At 39.8% G+C, this 18,901-nt stretch overlaps 1 protein-coding gene across 1 annotated transcript in view; it reads right to left on the bottom strand.

Moving 5' to 3' along the window:
• The window catches only part of LOC134577894 (excitatory amino acid transporter 2-like), a 75,339-nt gene that overhangs the window by 46,448 nt on the left and 9,990 nt on the right, over nt 1-18,901 (bottom strand). The gene's annotated exons all lie outside the window — the stretch shown is intronic.

Here is an 18,901-nt window from a genome sequence, read left to right on the forward strand (position 1 = left end):
CAGTACATGTCCACCAAACAGTTTGTCGTGTACTGCTGTCACAAAATTTGTCACACTATGGTGTATTGCTGTTGTTTTATACACAAGTTTGTATTGATTGATCTTTAAATTTTACACAATTCTAGGAAGAGCTGGATGTTAATTTAGGCCTTCATTCATTGGCCTGGAGCATCATCCAAAGAATGAGTTGAACAAGCTCTTCTGTTGAACAAAACTGACATCCATCTTTACCAGCTCTGAGAAGATTGGAAGTGGCAGCAGACCAAGCACAAAAAGCAACCAGTGTAGATTTTATGGTTTCCCAAACCATCCTATAGCACCCACCACGGTTTAGCACCTTGGGTGAGTGCCTTCTTTACCTTATGGGGTGTCCTGCTAAAATAAGATTATAATAATCAATTAAATTGGCAGTGCCACTTTAAGTGAATTTGATTGAGGTTTTGTCTTCATGCTGGAAAAATACTCTAAGTCACCGATACTTGCAGTTTGGCTACTCTGGACTTAAATTTGAAATTCACTAAATAATCCCGTAAATAGATATTAACAGGAAATAAAATAAAGCATGAATACAAAGTCAAAACATATAAAACCCGTGTACTTAAGATGTGTCTGTGTGAGTGTTCTTATAATCCATAAGGAATATATTCTAAAGAGTCGGCGCTTTCAATGATGTTTCTTATTGTGCTTTTAATGTTTGGTCACTAGATGTCACTTACATATCATATATGAATGTTTGGTAGTTCTCATTGCTGTTGGTTTATTACTTGAGATAATTGTGCTCCCAAATGTCAATTATTAAGTGATTTTAAAAAATAGTCTTTTGAAAGTCATCGTATCAGCTGATACCATGTGTATTTTAATAATGACCCATTATTAAATTAGTTCATCCTTTTTAAAAACTTTAATCTAATACAAATAATAGAAACATAAAAACATAATTCACAGACTAATTGAGACTTTCACACATTACTATTCACTAAAGTGTGAACTGTCTGTAATTCAGTGAATTTCACATTGTAGGGTACAACATACATGAATCAATTAATACAGTTTTCACAAATTGGAAACTTTATTCAGCAAAGCTTTCAGTTTAGCTATTTTATTTTTTTTCAAAATTATCTAGAATTTCGATCAATTTCCAGTTTAGTCAATATTCTTGTTAGTATGGTTGTGATAGCTGTTACAAAGAAGATATCATAAAAGTAACTTACATTTTAATTTCTATCTGAAAACATTGCAAAGGTACAAGGTTTATCTAGATTATTATTGGGGAGAATTATCAAAATTTCGCCCTTATGCTCCCTATTGCAATGAAGATTTTCTGGGAGAGATTTATAAATCATTGCTGCCCAGTTGCTAGAAAGGCCTCATTGTATAGGGATGGGGTGTGTTAAACAAAAAGTTGGGCCTAGTCCCATCTGTGCCCCCCCACCCATGACCATCGCAGGGGGGGACGGACTTTAAATGAAATAATGGGTGATAGACAGATCACAGTCTAAACACTGTCCCCCACCTTTGGTCAGTGGTGGGGGCTATTAAATTAAAAAATATGGAGGAGGAGCATCCTAATGACCCCCTTTTCCCCACCCCTGGTCAATGGGTAGAGTGAGTCTTGCCTCTCAGAGCTCTTACATTGAGAGCTTCTTAGGGTTCTTTGAGTCATTAGTCCTGCCTAGTTTCTGTACCTATTTGATCAACTCTGGCAAATTCATATTCCTTGATAACAGCCCTCTATACTGACTTAGCTAGCGTATTTGATAAGGTGGAAGCAGGAAAATTACCTTCCCACTGTGGCAGCATTCCCTCCAGAAGATTAGGTTGTCCCTTCCCAGTGTAAAGCTCCAGAGCACCCTCCTGCACAAGAATGCCTATCCCATAAGAATTAGGATCAAATTAGATCTGAGGGGAGCACACAACTAGGTGAAAATTAAGGAGGGTCACAAGTGGAAAATGAGATTTAACACCCGTGGCAGACATTACGAATACAACATGATGCCTTTGGGTCTTTGTAATGCCCCAGCCATTCTTCAATAATTTATTAATGACATACTGAGATACTTCTTCTTTCAACCTTGTGATATTGTCTATCTTGACAATATTCTTATACATTCTACTGATCTAGTCTCTTGTAGACAACAAGTACATCAAGATTTCACCATGTTGCTACAAAATAGACTATACTGGAAACTAGAGAAGTGTGCTTTTGAAAAGGATCAAATTTCCTTGCTAGGTTACATAACTTCTTCCTCTGGGTTTTAGACAGACCCTGAGATGGACCCTCTAAACCTTTGTACAGTTTCCCTGAAGCCAATAACTTCCTTAGCTATTTCCCAACCACTGTGTTCAATATAGTAAAACATAAGCAATGTACAGTGAGGTAAAAAAGCATTTGATCCCCTGCTGATTTTTAACTTTTGCCCGCTGACAAAGAAATTAATCAGTCTATAATTTTAATGGTAGGTGTATTTTAACAGTGAGAGACAGAATAACAAAACAAAATCCAGAAAAATGCATGTCAAAAAAGTTATAAATTGATTAGCATGTCAATGAGTAAAATAAGTATTTGACCTCTTCAACTTAGTACTTTGTGACAAAACCCTTGTTGGCAATCACAGAGGTTAGAGATTTCCTGTAGTTGGCCACCAGGTTTGCACATATCTCAGGAGGGATTTTGTCCCACTCCTCTTTGCAGATCCTCTCCACGTCATTAAGAAGTTTGGCAACTCAAACCTTCAGCTGCCTCCACAGATTTTCCATGGGATTAAGGTCTGGAAACTGGCTAAGCCACTCCAGGACCTTAATGTGCTTCTTCTTGAGCCACTTCTTTGTTGCCTTGACTGTGTGTTTTGGGTTATTGTCAAGCTGGAATACCCATCCACGACCCATTTTCAATGCCCTGGCTGAGGGAAGGAGATGCTCACCCAAGAATTAAAGGTACATGGCCTCGTCCATTGTCCCCTTAGTAGAAAAACATCCGCAAAGCCTAATGTTTTTGCCTCCATGTTTGACGGTGGGGATTGTGTTCTTGGTGTCACAGGCAGCATTCCTCCTTTTCCAAACATAGCGAGTTGAGTTGATGCCAAAGAGCTCAATTTTGCTCTCATTTGACCACAACACTTTCACCCAGTTCTCCTCTGAATCATTCAGATGTTAATTGTCAGACTTCAGACGGGCCTGTGTATGTGCTTTCTTGAGCAGGGGGACTTTGCGGGCGCTGCAGGATTTCAGTCTTAGTGTGTTACCAATTGTTTTCTTGGTGACTATGGTCCCAGCTGCCTTGAGATCATTAACAAGATCCCTCCATGTAGTTCTGGGCTGATTCCTCACCGTTCTCATGATCATTGAAACTCCATGAGCTGAGATCTTGCATGCAGCACCAGACCAAGGGAGACTGACAGTTATCTGGGTTTCTTCCATTTGTGAATAATCGCACCAACTGTTGTCACCTTCTCACAAAGCTGCTTGGCGATGGTTTTGTAGCCCATTCCAGCCTTGTGTAGGTCTTCAATTTTGTCCCTGACATCCTTGGATAGCTCTTTATTCTTGGCCATGGTGAAGAGTTTGGAATCTGATTGATTGATTGCTTCTGTGGACATGTGTCTTTTATACAGGTAAGGAGCTGAGGTTAGGAACACTACCTTTAATAGAGTGCTCCTAATCTCAGCTTGTTACCTGTATAAAAGATACGTGGGGGACAGAAATCTTGCTGATTGATAGGGGATCAAATACTTATTTCACTCATTGACATGCAAATCAATTTATAACTTTTTTGACATGCGTTTTTTTTTTTTTTTTTTTTTTTTTTTGTTCTGTCTCTCACTGTTATAATACACCTACCATTAAAATTATAGTCAGTGGGCAAACGTTCAAAATCAGCAGGGGATCAAATACTTTTTTCCCTCACTGTATGTGTTGTTGACTGTCAAACAGTATCCCTCACTATGTGTTCCCAACAATTGTTAATTCTAACTCCTCTTAATACTGGATATAGAAAATAAATAATACCTTAAACTGTAGTATAGTGATTATCTGTGCATAGCTACTGATTTGCACATTTTAGTATAGTTACCATCAACATTAAAATGCCAGCCTCAAGCATAACACTATGACCAATGACAGTATGTAAATGCATTCTTCTCCTGCTGTATCTTCTACACTAGGTCCATCTTTATCTACTTTTGAATCATCTCATTTAATGGACACGCTTGTAACATCATCTGTTACCAGGGACACAACTAGCTCACAAACTGCCAATATTAATCCATCTATCCATCACCACCACCACCAGCGCCCTTTCCATTAGCAATTCATTACACAACTCACTGATAGTGTAAAGGCTCAGGGAGGTAACCAGACGTTCTTTTTGCCTAGTGACAACCAGTGCCACTTACACCAACTTTAATTCACCGATGTAGACTAGTTTCACTGTGAGTTTTTTTTTTGTTGCTACTGAAAGACAGATTATTTGATTTGTGGTATGCTTAAGTGCCACTGCTTTTTAAATTGCAAGCTACCTGCCTCAATGATATACAATATGTGTAATATACATTAAACTCTTGGTAAAATGTGGTAGTGGTGGTTGTAATGTTTTGAAAAGACTTTCACTGTAGTGGTTTCTCCCTACGTGGCTGAGTCTTGCAGTGTGGCTGCACCTGCTACCTCAGCAGACGCACTAGGTATAAGCTGATAGGGCACTGTTTTTTTCCGCACTGAATGACTAAAATTCCTGATGCAGAATGAGAATGATACAGACTGAGAATGTTTTGTCGTTTTTTTGCCCACTCATTTTTTTCTTTTAACCACTACAATGAAAGGAATATGGAAAAAATTAAGTGTAAAAAATGCCATTATTTAAAAAAAAAAAAAAAAAAAAAGTAAAAGCTGAGTGGACCATTGATGACCCTTTCTGCAATTCTACCTTTTAATATATTTTTTTACAACACCCCTTTTTTAAAATTAAACAACTCACAATTGGCATTACAAAAAAGGTATGATATGGCACAGTCTTTTGGCTAAGAAAATAGACAATATTGTTGTAGCTGTTTTTGCATCGTAGCACACTAATAGGTGCCATTTTCCCCATCCTTTTTGGCTTGTTTCCTTGAATATTCCATTATTATTATTTTGCTTGGTTGAAATTCAGCTAAGCTGAACCATGATATGGATGTAGATTGTTCTACCCAAACTAAAAAAATAATTTTAGACAAAGTGATTCAGCCTAAATGCATGACATCGTGTCCTATGTAAAGTCCGGTTTGTGAATAGATTTCCACACAATGGTTTGTATTGGCCTCGAATATATTTGTATAATGTTATCATATCCCCTCTCAGGCAAAGTTTTTACAATCTAAAGAGGTTTAAATGTGTTAACCTTTCTTCATAGCTGATATTTTCCATTCCTTTTATTAATTTTGTAGCCCGCCTCTGCACTTTTTTCTAGTGCCATAATATCCTTGTTTAGAACAGGTGCCCAAAATTACACAGCATATTAAATATGTGGTCTTACAGCGATTTATAAAGAGACAAAATTATATATTTTTTTATCCCGAGAATTTATGTCCCTATTTATACATGACAAAACCTTAAATCTATTGATTTAAAAAAAAAAAAAAAAGCTATTTAGTAGATATACCAATAGATATATATTTTTGTAATTCATGTTTTCTTTGGGGGTATATGAAAAAAAACAGCTTGCAAATGCTGCAGACCAATTGTCTGCAGATATAGCAGATCTCCTCCCCCCACCCTTCTTCACCAGTCAGAGGCTTCTCATTTTAATTTTTTTTTAAAAAATTTAGTTGTTATAACCACAAAAGAAAACATCCATGTATTTTTAATTCTTGTAAGAGGTACCTTGCAGGTTATAGTCTTTTTGGTGCATGGAGTGCTCCTTTAAAACTAGTCATAGCGATAGTGCAGGGCCTAGTCATTTAATATAAACATATTATGCATGTAACAAATCTCTACTATATAAATCACTAATTTAATAAAATGCAGTGCACTTTGAGAATTGGAACTATCTTAATGTCTTTTGCAGTTGTCGCTATATTTTATATGGTTAAAAAATGGAATGTGTCAGAAAAAAAAATCTGCAATATATATAACTGAGACAATGCTGTAGCCTATTTAATAAGAAAATTATAGGATTTTAAGATTGAATTATTAAACCAAGATTTATGTAAAATTAACAAGGGAATTTCAATATTTAGTCAATAATTAAACATTTTGAATCAGTATCAGAATAATTCACCTCCATAAATTCCATAATGTTACAGAAAATAAACTTGAACCAGACAACAAAGTTCTTCTATATTCATCTTTTATGCGATCCTCACAATGTAATGTATCAGATTTTTCTATTTTCTAAGGGTTAATAGGATACAGCCAAATCAGGGTAATTTGTAAACTAACAATCTCTGGCTTCGTTTTAGACCTTGGGAACAATATCACATAAGTGTCACAAGACTGCCACAATTACATATTGAACATGAAGCATCTGGATCCGGGTATGAATTCAGTGTCTCGAGTTACATTTGTTTTTCACACATATCACACCTGGGATACAGAGGTCCAGGTATGACATTGTGTTCATTAACAATGGAATGCTCCTTTCCAAGATTCAGTTGATCCAAATGCATATTAATATATAACATTGAGGCAAGTTACACCAAATGGTTTATAATTTATATCACATAACCGTAAAAAAGCCGATAAGATTAGCATTGTTCAGACACATTAACTTGTACTCCCAAATTAGCATTAGCACTACAATGTTCTGATTAGAGGGTCTGATTTATGTCGGTCCTTTGTTTTTATACATGATAAAAAAGGGGTTCCTCAAGACCATTCTCTATAATAGAGAACCACCTACAACAGAGAGTGGACAAATTGGTTATTATTATTATATTTATATAGTGCCAACAATTTCCGTAACGCTTTGCAATGGGTGGACTAATAAACATGTAATTGTAATCAGACAAGTTGGATGCAGAGGAACAGAGGGGTTGAGGGCCCTGCTCAGTGAACTTACCTGCTAGAGGGAGTGGGGCAAAGTGATACAAAAGGTAAGGGAAGTATTAGGGAAGTAGATTGGTAGGATAGTATTCAATGAAGACTTAGTGTGGGTTTTTTTTTAGGGTTTTTTTTATTACAGTTGCAGGAGCCTTTAACAGTTTAATTTGTATGCTTTTGTGAAAAAAGTGAGTTTTTAATGATTTTTGTGAGTGGAGACAGGTTAAGCGTCTAATAGAAAAGGGAAGGGAGTTCCACAGGAATGGTGTAGCCCTAGAGAAATCTTGAAGGAAAGCATCAGAGGTGGGAGTACGCACAGTGGATAGAAGTAGGTATTTGGCAGAGCATAGGGGCTAGACGGCACTTACTTGTGTATTAGGGAAGATAAATAGGTGGGAGTAGCATTGTGTAGAGATTTGAAAGCAAGAACCAGAATTTTATATTAGGCCCTATATCTTATGGGAAGCCAATGCAGGGACTGACAGAGGGTTAAGGCGTGGGAGGTGCGGGCGGACAGGAAGCTGAGCCTCACCGCCGCATTCATCGTGGACTGCAATGGGATAAGTTGTGAGCACTTAAGACCACTGAGAAGCGGATTGCAGTAGTCAAAGCGAGAGAGTAAAGTGGCATGAACCAGCACCTTAGTATCCCTTATAGGGATACTTAAGCTTAATGAAGTGGTTTTGGTGTAAAGCTCATGTCCCTGCAGTCTCACTGTTTAATTCTCTGCAATGTATAATGTATAAGTTAAATTGCTTTGTTTATGCAGTCCTAGCCAAACTCCCCTCCCTGTGACTCACAAAGCCTGCACAGTGTGTTCACAGTGTGTTCACTTTAGAAATGTTTCTCTCCTGTTCTGCTAATTAAACTTTAATCACAGGAGGCTCAAACAAGCTATTAACCGAGCAGGAGATTAGAAATTTTAAAATAAACAGACAATGCAACAAAGGAAGTTTAAACATTCAATCTCTCTTTACAGTAAATGTGTATGTCACATCAGTGGCGTAGCTAGCGCTTTTGTCGCCCAGGGCTGCCCCTAAGTTTGCCACCCCTATCTCGACCCACGTCATGTCCGGTGCAGTTGCGGACGTATGCTGTTACAGTGCAACTGCCAGGAGTGTAAGCTGTTCGTATGCTTTTTCCTGTTCGGCGGTTTACAGCATTCGTGTGTTTCCTGTTCGGGAGTTTGAAGCATTCCCCTGGTTCCAGTTCGGGAGATTGGTGAATTCATGTGTTTGCAATTCGGGAGATTGGTGATTGCAGTAGCTGCCTGTGCATCTGAAAAGGGGAATATCGCCTAAACGGCTTTAACCTCTTGTGTGCAAAACGGTCTGTTACAGGACGGGCTGAGAAAGGGGGACAGGGGCTGAGGGAGAGGACAGGGCTGAGGATAGGGACAGGGGAAGGGGGACAGGGACTCAGAAAATTGACAAGGGCTGAGCAAGGGGATGGGGGCTGAGTAAGGGGATGGGGGCTGAGGAAGGGGGACAGGGACTGAGGAAGGGGAACAGGAGTGCTGGTGTGAGGGAGGGGGTGATGGTGAGATGGAGGGGGCGGTGGTGTGAGAAAGGGGTGTGATTGTGTTAGAGAAGGGGGTAAAGGTGTGAAGGAGGGTGGTGATGGTGAGAGAGAGGGGGTGATGGTGTGAGGGAGGGGGTAATGGTGAGAGTTAGGGGGAGTGATGTGAGAGTGAGGGGGTGAATGTGTAAGGGAGGAGTTAATGGTGTGAGGGAGGGGGTGATGGTGAGAGGGAGGAGGGGTGGTGGTGTGAGGCAGGGGGTTATGGTGTGGGGCAGGGGGTTATGGTGTGGGGGAGGGGGTGATGGTGAGAGGGAAGGGGGGGATGGTGTGAGGGAGAGGGGGTGATGGTATGAGGGAGGGGGGTGATGGTATGAGGGAGGGGGGTGATGGTGTGAGGGAGGGGGAGTGTGGTGATGGTGAGAGGGAGGGGGTGATAGTGTGAGGGAAGGGAGGTGATGGTGTGAGCGAGGGGGTAATGGTGAGAGGTCGGGGGAGTGATGGTGAGAGTGAAGGGGGTGATTGTGTAAAGGAGTGGGTCATGGTGTGAGGGAGGGGGTGATGGTGAGAGGGAGGGGGTGATGGTGAGAGGGTGGGGTGGTGGTGTGAGGGAGTGGGTGATTGTCTGGGGCAGAGGGTGATGGTCTGAGGGAGGGGCAGGGCAGTGATGGTGTGGGGCAGGGGGGTGATGGTGTGAGGGAGGGGGAGTGTGGTGATGGTGAGAGGAGGGGGTAATGGTGAGAGGTCAGAGGAGTGATGGTGAGAGTGAAGGGGGCGATTGTGTAAAGGAGTGGGTCATGGTGTGAGGAAGGGGGTGATGGTGAGAGGGAGGAGGTTGATGGTATGAGGAAGAGGTGTGAGGGAGGGGGTGATGGTGTGAGGGAGGGGGTGATGGTGAGAGGGCGGGGGTGATGGTGAGAGGGAGGGGGGTGATGGTGAGAGGGTGGGGTGGTGGTGTGAGGGAGGGGGTGATTGTGTGGGGCAGAGGGTGATGGTGTGAGGAAGGGGGAGTGTGGTGATGGTGAGAGGGAGGGGGTGATGGTGAGAGGGATGGGGGTGATAATGTGAGGGAGTGGGGACTAAATACCTTTTGTCATTCACTGGTGGTCCAGTGTGGGCTCCCTGGTAACCCAGTGGGCTCCCTGGTGGTCTGGTGGGGATTTCCGGTCTGCAGCTCCGCAGTGTACACAGCTGTAGATCCTGTATCTTGTTAGACCCAGTCAGAGCGTTGCCATGGTAATCAGTGGCAATGCTCTGATTGGCAAATCTCGCGAGACACATGGCCTTTGGTCTGCAGCTCTGAACACTGCGGAGCTGCAGACCAGAGGCCATGGGCGCTCTCCTCCTGGGCAGACAGCACGTAGGGGCTTTGCACCCAGCGGCATACTGAGTAAGCCGCCGGGCCACCTCCTGGTGTTGGGTTGTAGGTCACTGACCGAGGACCCGACACAGTCTGCCCTAAGGCGGCTTAGGTGGCTGCGAGGCCCCAGCCAGCGCGATGTCTTAGGCTGCTGCTTAAACCGCCTAGTTAGAGAGCTGCCACTGTTTGCGGGCCAGTGCGCCTTAGGCGACTGCCTAAGTCACATATAGGAAGCGCCGGCTCTGCAGGTACCTTGCCCGCCCCCCAAAAAGTGCTGCCTGGGGCAGTCCGCCTCCCCCCAAACCCCGCTCCCCTTTGCTATGCCACTGTGTCACATGGTGGGAGGTGTGACTTATTAAATGATAGAGACATGAGCAGTTGGACTGCAGGGGCATCAACATTGCTTCATTAAGCTAAAGTTCTTTTTTTTTTGCTTGTAGTGTCCCTTTAATATCTCTTCGAGCTCTCTCTATCTGAAGTAGAATTTTGGAAAGGGAAGATTCAAAAATATTACATATTAAAAAAAATAATATGTGAAAAACACAGAATGTTGGTCATAAAAAACTGTCTCCTGACAGTCTAAAAATGCAGAAAAAAATTACATTTGTGACATGTCTTTTAGAATAAAACAAACCTCACATGAAAAACTACAATCTGCAACACACAAATTAATGTGGACACTCTGGCTCAATGGTTGGAGGTTCATAAAAAAAGTTCCTAGCTGGCAAAAGTAGATTATCCACTGCATAGTGATTGGCTTCAGAGATTTGTTCCATCCCTGTCATTTGTCCCGTGGCGTTTGTCCCACAAACGTTTGCCACAAGGAGTGTGGAAGCTAGCCTCCTGCCCACCGATTACGGTCCAGGTCGGAGACCCCGTTCGGGAGTTACCCTGCTCAGCCGCCATTAGCAGCTTTCCCTCAGTGCCCCTGGTTTGGCACTTTCTCTTCATTTGAATGGAACCAAACGCTAGCTCCCTGGCAGCCGTTCGCATGAACAAACCCACAAATGGTCCTCAGTGGTACTCAGTCGCAACCACTATAGAGCTAATTTTGGCATGAGGTGACCTTGCGGTTCCCAGTTAACTTGGTCCGGGGTTTTGGACCACTTTGCGACTCGCCAGGAGAGTCCTTTTTGGAGGGAAGGTGCCTGAGACAAAGGGGAACAAACACTACCTGAGAGCCAGATGAAGCACCCCGTATCCTGTTCTAGTACAGAGAGGCTTTCTGAGGTTTTCCACTGTTCCAACTAGGAAGCAATCCTTGGTGGAGGTACCCAGCCGTGCCATCACCAGATATATGACAACCTATATACTGTGTATATGGTCACCATAGTAATATTAAGGAGCGAAGCCCCAGAGTGTGAGCAGTGAGGAAAGGAACGGGCAACTGGCCCCCACAGGCCAGTAGTATAGTGAGAATTTTGGACTGCTTCCTGACAGCACAATACTAAAATATATTATGTAACAGTATTGTTTTATTAATATTGTATTCTAATTCATGCAGTATTGATATATAACATTTCATAAATATATTAAAGGGAAACTATAGTGCCAGAAAAATAGTGCCCCCCTCCATCATGGCCCCCTTTAGCTTAACATTCCATAACTGAATTACATGCCTGACACCAAGACACATTGCACAAAATCTATTGTATAATAAACTAATTACATTTTATACACATAGACACACTAACACAATTATCTCCCATAGTACGAGAAAACCCCTAAAAACACATATAATACCACACAAATGCGGTATCACCGGATAGCCCTGTCTGAGCGCCTCTTTTGTGTTAGTGTAATGAGTATCTTCACAGTGTAAAACCATTTAAATTAAATACATTTGGTGTAATCCCATGCTAAAAATCCATATATCTTCTAGTACAGTAACTGTAAAAAGCGCAGAACCAAAATGATTATTCTAGCACAAAATATGAAGAGGAGGAAGACTTCAACCCTAGGTCTGAAGGACAGTAGAATTGTGCTGACAATTTTAGCACAGCATTTTATAAATTATTATAGATGTGATAACTAAATACGATGATTTATTGTTGTTTAACATAATAACGTACAATATAAATTAGACTCTAGGAACAGTGCCATAAAAAACATTTTCATTGAGCTAGTATCCATTAAACAGAAACACACATCTACAGTTTGACATTAGAGTTATATATATTTATAGATCCCGCTCTCCATATAAACGAGTAACATAGTACATGCAATAATTTATTTTATAATTAAGTTTGTTGATAGTGTGTTCAGAATTATACATGATCTTTTTTTATTTTTTTTTACCGAATGCAATCTCTTTTTAAGTGGGGTAACGTTTGTAAAATGATTCACTAAACCAGACATTGACAAGGAACATGTGAACTATTACTAAACGAGAAACATAGCAGAGGTGCACATATTTCTTTCCAATCGATCTATCTAGTCATAACATGTTCAGTTGTTAATTCGTCATAATTCCAGGTTAAGTAAATGAACCCCTGTGGTTTCAAATAAAACACGTCTTCATAAGACAATTTACAGAAATTGTTGCAGGAATTAACTGGTTTAAAAAAACAGTTTAACCCCTTAAGGACCAAACTTCTGGAATAAAAGGGAATCATGACGTGTCAGACATGTCATGTGTCCTTAGGGGGTTAAGTCACATAAGTACTACAGCCCGCTGTAGTAGGTATATTGCCAGGAGTCTCCTAGCACCTTCCCACGATAAGTAGTTAAACTGTTTTTGAATGTTTTGATACTTACCATGGTGTCTCAGGCATACACAGTTCTAAAGTATTCATGATATCAGTAAAATTGACATTGAAATTGATATCATTTTACTGATATCATTAATACTAGTTTCATTTTCTTGATCTCAGCATCTGATCACTGCTAAATAACCTTTAATCCATATAAACATGCCATTATTTTTAATTTGCTTTAGATATTATGTAATTTTTACAGGCCGGATTTCCCATTAGCAGAGTAGGCAATTGCCTGTTTTCAGTATAATGTATCTTTAAGAGGACTGGTCAGGGAGAAATATGTACCATGATCCTCAGTAGTCCTGTCAGCCTCCTATGCTTGATAGAGCTTCATAAACAATTATAGAGTGTGTAAAACTGTCCAAGCTCCTCCAGTGTCTGTGTGGAAGGTTGGCCAGGAAGTGGAAGGGATCACTTCCCATCTGCCCACAAACAGCCTTTCACACAGGAAATGCCTTGCAGGAGGAGCTGGGTTTAGTGGTGCACGCTGTATAACAGCTATTGCAGTTTAATATCATTACCCTCTCCCTCCCACCCCCACCCATGCACGCACATTAGACCTCCCCATAGGAAAACATTGAAAATGCTTTCAATGCTTTCCTATGGGGAATTTAGCGATGCTGAAGGTCCTCACATAGCGTGAGGACGTCCAGCGACGCTATAGCACAGAAAATCTGTGCTATAAACCCAGAAGTTCCCTCTAGTGGCTGTCAACTAGAGGAAACTGCAATATTTACTTTTGCAGGGTTAAGGGTAGTGGGATATAACAAAAGGTGTAGTGCTACATACAATTTTAAATATGTTCAAACTCTTTAGTTGTCGCTCCCGAACAAAATTCACTGAGTCAAAGGTATAAGAATCTTATTCTGAAAGAGAGATTAAATGCTCATGCGCAAAACTGTGCAAGTAAAACTGCAAGTAAAAATTATTACAATTGTTACTCTATATAAGGAACCACTCACATATTACTGAGCTTACAGCCAAGCTCAGGGATATACGCTCTCAGGTCCGTAAAGGCGACCTTTCCCCTTCTTGTATCCGAAAGACGGATCTCACGCTGTGGCTAGAGCTCAAGCAGAAATATATATGGTGCAAAATAGTCTGGAATCCGTATTGGTATAAAAAATATATGTAATATACTCACAAGTGTGGAGCCACTCTTATAGGCTCTTTAACAGTGCGTTGTGTAGTTAAGGACTACACACCTATATAGCAGGAACCAATAGCCCAATATAAAAAATCCACATTTTTATTAAGGTATTTTGAATTTAAAATTCTAATGGCCAATTAGAATATATAAAAACACTTATACTTCAAAAACAATAAAATAAGAATTATATTCAAGAAAGGACATAAAGGTGATAGTATTGAAGTCCCCAGTAGTGGGAGTTGGCACCCAGACCACTCCAATGGGCAGAAGTGGTCTGGGTGCCTGGAGCATCCCTTTAAGCAAATAACCCTTTAAACTCCACATGCCGATAACACTCTTTTTCCCCTAATCCCAAACAGAACCCATTCCAAATCCTAAACAAACCTTTTACTTAGTCCCAAATATAAGTATTATAATCCTAAACCTGACAAAAAACATTGACCTTAACTCCTCTTAAAGATTGAACACCCCATATATCCAAATACTAATTTAAACCCAACACTAACCCTAAACTCAATCATCTTAAACACCTCCTGTACTTAAATACTCTGTTTAACCCCATATCTAACCCTAAACCTAACTCTACCTAACTCTAACCCTAAACTTAAACCTAACCTAAATAACTCTAAACGCTCCTCATACCACAACCCCCCTCAAGCTTTTAATCTTTTTAACACTTAACACTCTATATAATCTAATTCTGATTTTAGCCCCCTTTTAACCTAAGCACAATTATCATTAACCCTGCATGTGTTTTGGGGCAAAAATCAATGTTATCAAAATTCTCTTTTTCGTCAGCATTTTGCTTAAATTATGAAATTCAGGTTACAATTTACTGTTTAGTACATTTCGGACAGTTTCATTACACAGTTGTTCAGTTTACTGAATTTACTATGGCAGGTCCATCAAATAAAAACACTACATAATGTCAAGAGCAGAACAAGGACATCTGGCAGGCAAAGGAGGGCACTAGGAGGGGCATAATGTACTTAGAAACCTGGAACTAGTCCAGGAATAACATATAAAAACTCAAACTGCGCAGAATCCTCTAGAAAAAAAAAATCTTCCATTCTGTCTTTGATTATTTAAGTAAGACTATTCAAGGGATTACAAATAAGCAATAATCTGTTTCTTTAAGGATCAATTTTCTTGAACTCAGCATCTGGCCATTGCTAAATAACCTCTAATCCATATAAACATGTATTTATTTTTAATTTGCTTTAAACATTATATAATCTTTACAGGAAATGATAATCCTCAATATATCCTAAACTGCGGTATATTTGTGGATTTTTTTTAATAAGAGAACTCTGGCTTGTATACAGGAAAAAAAAATCTAGAAAACTAGTAATATTGGCAGAATTGCAATCACACGTATGAAAAGTGTAGGAGATACATAAAAAAGGATGCATTTATGGAAAGTAAAACAAGTCGTGCTGAGACACTAATGATTTAGACCATTATTAGAGTAAATGGGAACCTGTCAAAAAAACACTGAATCAAATAAGCAAAAACACACCTACTGGAGGAATGCAGCCAACATTAATTCAATGTAGAGAAAATAATCAGTGTGGATCTACTGTGACAGACCATAAATAGGTTATGTCTCAGTGGTCCAAACTAACAGAGCATCGATGAGAGATACCAGGGCTTAACCCACTAGTACCAACGTTACGTGCGTTGGGCGTTGGAAGCTCTGAGTGTTCACTTTTTCACTGGGCACCTTATTTTTTTGACTCACTTTTTTGATTTAACATGTTGTTCTAGTTCCTTACTTTCACTTTTTTTCCTCCCTTCTGTTTCTATGTCTATCTAGCAAGATTACCAGGGAAAGAGGCTTTGCTACATTATTAATTTATGCCAATATGTTGTTGACATTAGAACTTTCTTGCTATCCCTTCCTCTCCATTACTTGCTTTCTGTGACTATCTGAGCACAATTTGTGGCTATCAACACCATAGTTCCATTAAACAGCTTGTTAGACTAGTTGTTATAATTGCCATCACCTGTTGATATATATCTATACAACCTAACAAGCCACTAGTACAGGCATAGGCAACATTTGGCACCCCAGATGTTTTGGACTACACCTCCCATGATGCTTTGCCAGTATTATGGGTGTAAGAACATTATGGCGGATGTAGTCCACAACATCTGGAGTGCCGAGGGTTGTCTACCCCTGCACTAGTATTCAGAAGGAGTACTTTGACAACTTGCTAAATAACTCCTGTCTGTTTTGACATTTGACTGGAAGCTGTACTTTAGGATTACTCAGACTCATGTAACTAATATACTCAGATATTAGCTCTAATCCTCCTGTTTTATATATTTCATTGGAGCCATACCAATGAAGCTCTTTTTACCTAATCAGGAACAATATTGAGACCACTATCTGATTTTTCTTATATGGACATAGGAATTAACCCTATAGGGTTATGACTACACAGACTGGGTGTGTTTCATAGCTTGCAATTCTCAAGATACATATTGCTATATACCCTTTTTATTATTGTTGTTTTCTTTTTAGCTATATATCCTCTATATCAGCCATAGACAACCTTCATCACTCCAGATGTTTTGGACTACATCTCCCATGATGCTTTGCCAGCGTTATGGGTGTAAGAGCATTATGGGGGATGTAGTCCACAACATCTGGGGTGCCGAAGGTTGCCTATCCCTGCTCTATATAATCTTAAACTGACTACTATAAGTATCTCCAGGCAGGGGAGGCATAGTCACCTTTGGTGTACTTGCATACCTCTTTTATTATTTTTGCAAAATTATTACAATTTGCAATGGCCAGGTGTTATTAGATACAAACAGAAGAAAACGTATGCTGATAAATTGCTCAATATGTATGCTTATACTTAAATATGAGCAACTATTGAATAACACCACAATGCTCTATACAATAAAAATACACAATATTAGTTATAAAATAGCTACAAAGCTCTACTGCATTATGTAGAATAACCCATGAACATATCTCTACAGAATACATAAAAGAGTATCTGTCAATTTCAGGGTTCTTTGCATATTTTGCAAACAGACAGATCTGGAGGGGATCCAGTGGCTGGGCTTTGCAGGGGAGGTGCATTTTACTTACCTCCTACTGTCTCTTGGGGCTGGCATCATGTTAGAGCTGCAGATCTTTTCAGCTCTCGGTTATTCAGTTGCCAGGAGCCATGTCAGTGCTGTATAATCTTGTGCATGCACGAGAGTACAACAATGAGCTCTATGGATGGCAACAGTGAGGTCTATGGAGGATCCCACAAGACCTCGGGACCCTCCAAGTTTGACAAAGATTTTTAAATCCCAGATTTGTGACCGCTACTGGGATTTGCTGAAATGGAACTGTACGATGCAACAAATCACTCTGCACACTGTGTCAACATATATGTGGCAATAACACAGCCAGACACAATAACAAAACTTACAACATTAAGGGATCATATTTGTGCACGTCTGCGAATCTAGTGTACATGACACAGTGTACAGTGTGTGACAAAGGTTTTTGCATCGAAGAAACTCGCCTTAAGCTGCATCTAAGAATGAATCTACACAGACACGCAATCAAGATCCACAAGGAAAACGGATATTGTACCCCTGGTTGGTCATCACTTCACCCAAACTGATCACTCCATCCAAAACCTCAGGATTAAAGTTCTTAAAGGGAATTTAAAGACTCTCATGAATGAAAGATATTTGAGATGAAAATGGTCACACATTTCAACACCAGAAATGAAGGACTTAATGTAGACTCTGGCTTTCTCACACACTACCAAAACTTTATATAAACACACATCTTAATGTCTTATATAGTTATTTTTCAATATTCCTGTTTCACCTTTATTGGATCAATTTATTTACATACATATATGCAGCTATATATATATATTTCCATGCCCTGCTATGCTGTTTTTAGTCTTGTTTTCTTTTCTTTTTAACTAGCTTATTGACTCTCCTCTGTTTGTTTACTTTTTCTGGCTATTCTCAGCCAGTCTGCACCTTTCACTTTCAGGCACATCTTCTGCTATTTAAGACAATGGTTTGGGCTGAAGCTCATAGTCTTTTTGCCATCTTGGTAGGCCCCTGCTTGCAGTAAATGTCCCATTGGACAGACAACGTCATTTCTGCATGATAGCTTATATTTTGATTTGTCCATATGACTTATTATTATTGTTTTCACATCATATTATGTCAACTTGAGAAGTTGGCTTTGGAGAAAGAGATGTGCTTGTGTAAGGCGGTATGTCCTTAGGTTCCCCCCATTTATAATTCCCCACTCCACTTGGTTTATGGAAATTTTAATAGACAAAAAGGACAGTGGGGTTAGGTAGACATCCTGAAGAAGAGCTAACTTTTGTCAGGTGTCAGGTAGATATTATGAATGTCTCATGGAGAAATCCAACATACTGGTGGCAGCCTTACTTTCCCCATTCATCCCGATTGCTACCATTTATTGTGTTGTGCCTTCCCAGCTCAGTATTACTATGACATCTGTTCGATCTTCTGCCAATACTTTCAAATGTTTGGACAACTTTATACTGGGAAATTCTTATATAAATGGGGACTGTGCCCTTATAGATAACAGATAAAGGACAGTTATCTATGTAAATACAAGTTTACCCATATTTTTATACAATATTAGAAGTCTTATATTAACAAAAAGTTGCAATGATCCTGAAGGCAAGAAAGAACTCCAGACCATTGTGGAACCATTCAAAATGGTTTGGCTCCTTATGGAGGAAACAGTACAGTGAGTAGTAGCCGCTGTAATGCGCCAAAGTTTGCAGCTTAGATTTGAATTGTGGTTAATTGCAAACTGTTTCTCAAAATTTGCTCCAAACTGCTAAGTTGGAAAACTAGAATAAATTAATTTGCTTTGGCCTAAATGTTTACATTTGTCATTCACTATATAGTGAGTAAACCGTTTTAGGTTTTTGTTTATTTTTTACTTGATTAAAAATGTGTTTTTATCATGTTCCTTTGATTTATTTATATTATCCTGATTTGTATGCATCTCTAATCAAGATGACTTTTGCTAGCATTTTTGTCAATCTTCAAAAGGAATGTAGCATTCCACTACAATCATATTGTATA

This window comes from Pelobates fuscus, chromosome 11 (assembly GCF_036172605.1).
Source record: "Pelobates fuscus isolate aPelFus1 chromosome 11, aPelFus1.pri, whole genome shotgun sequence".
Taxonomy (NCBI): Eukaryota; Metazoa; Chordata; class Amphibia; order Anura; family Pelobatidae; genus Pelobates; species Pelobates fuscus.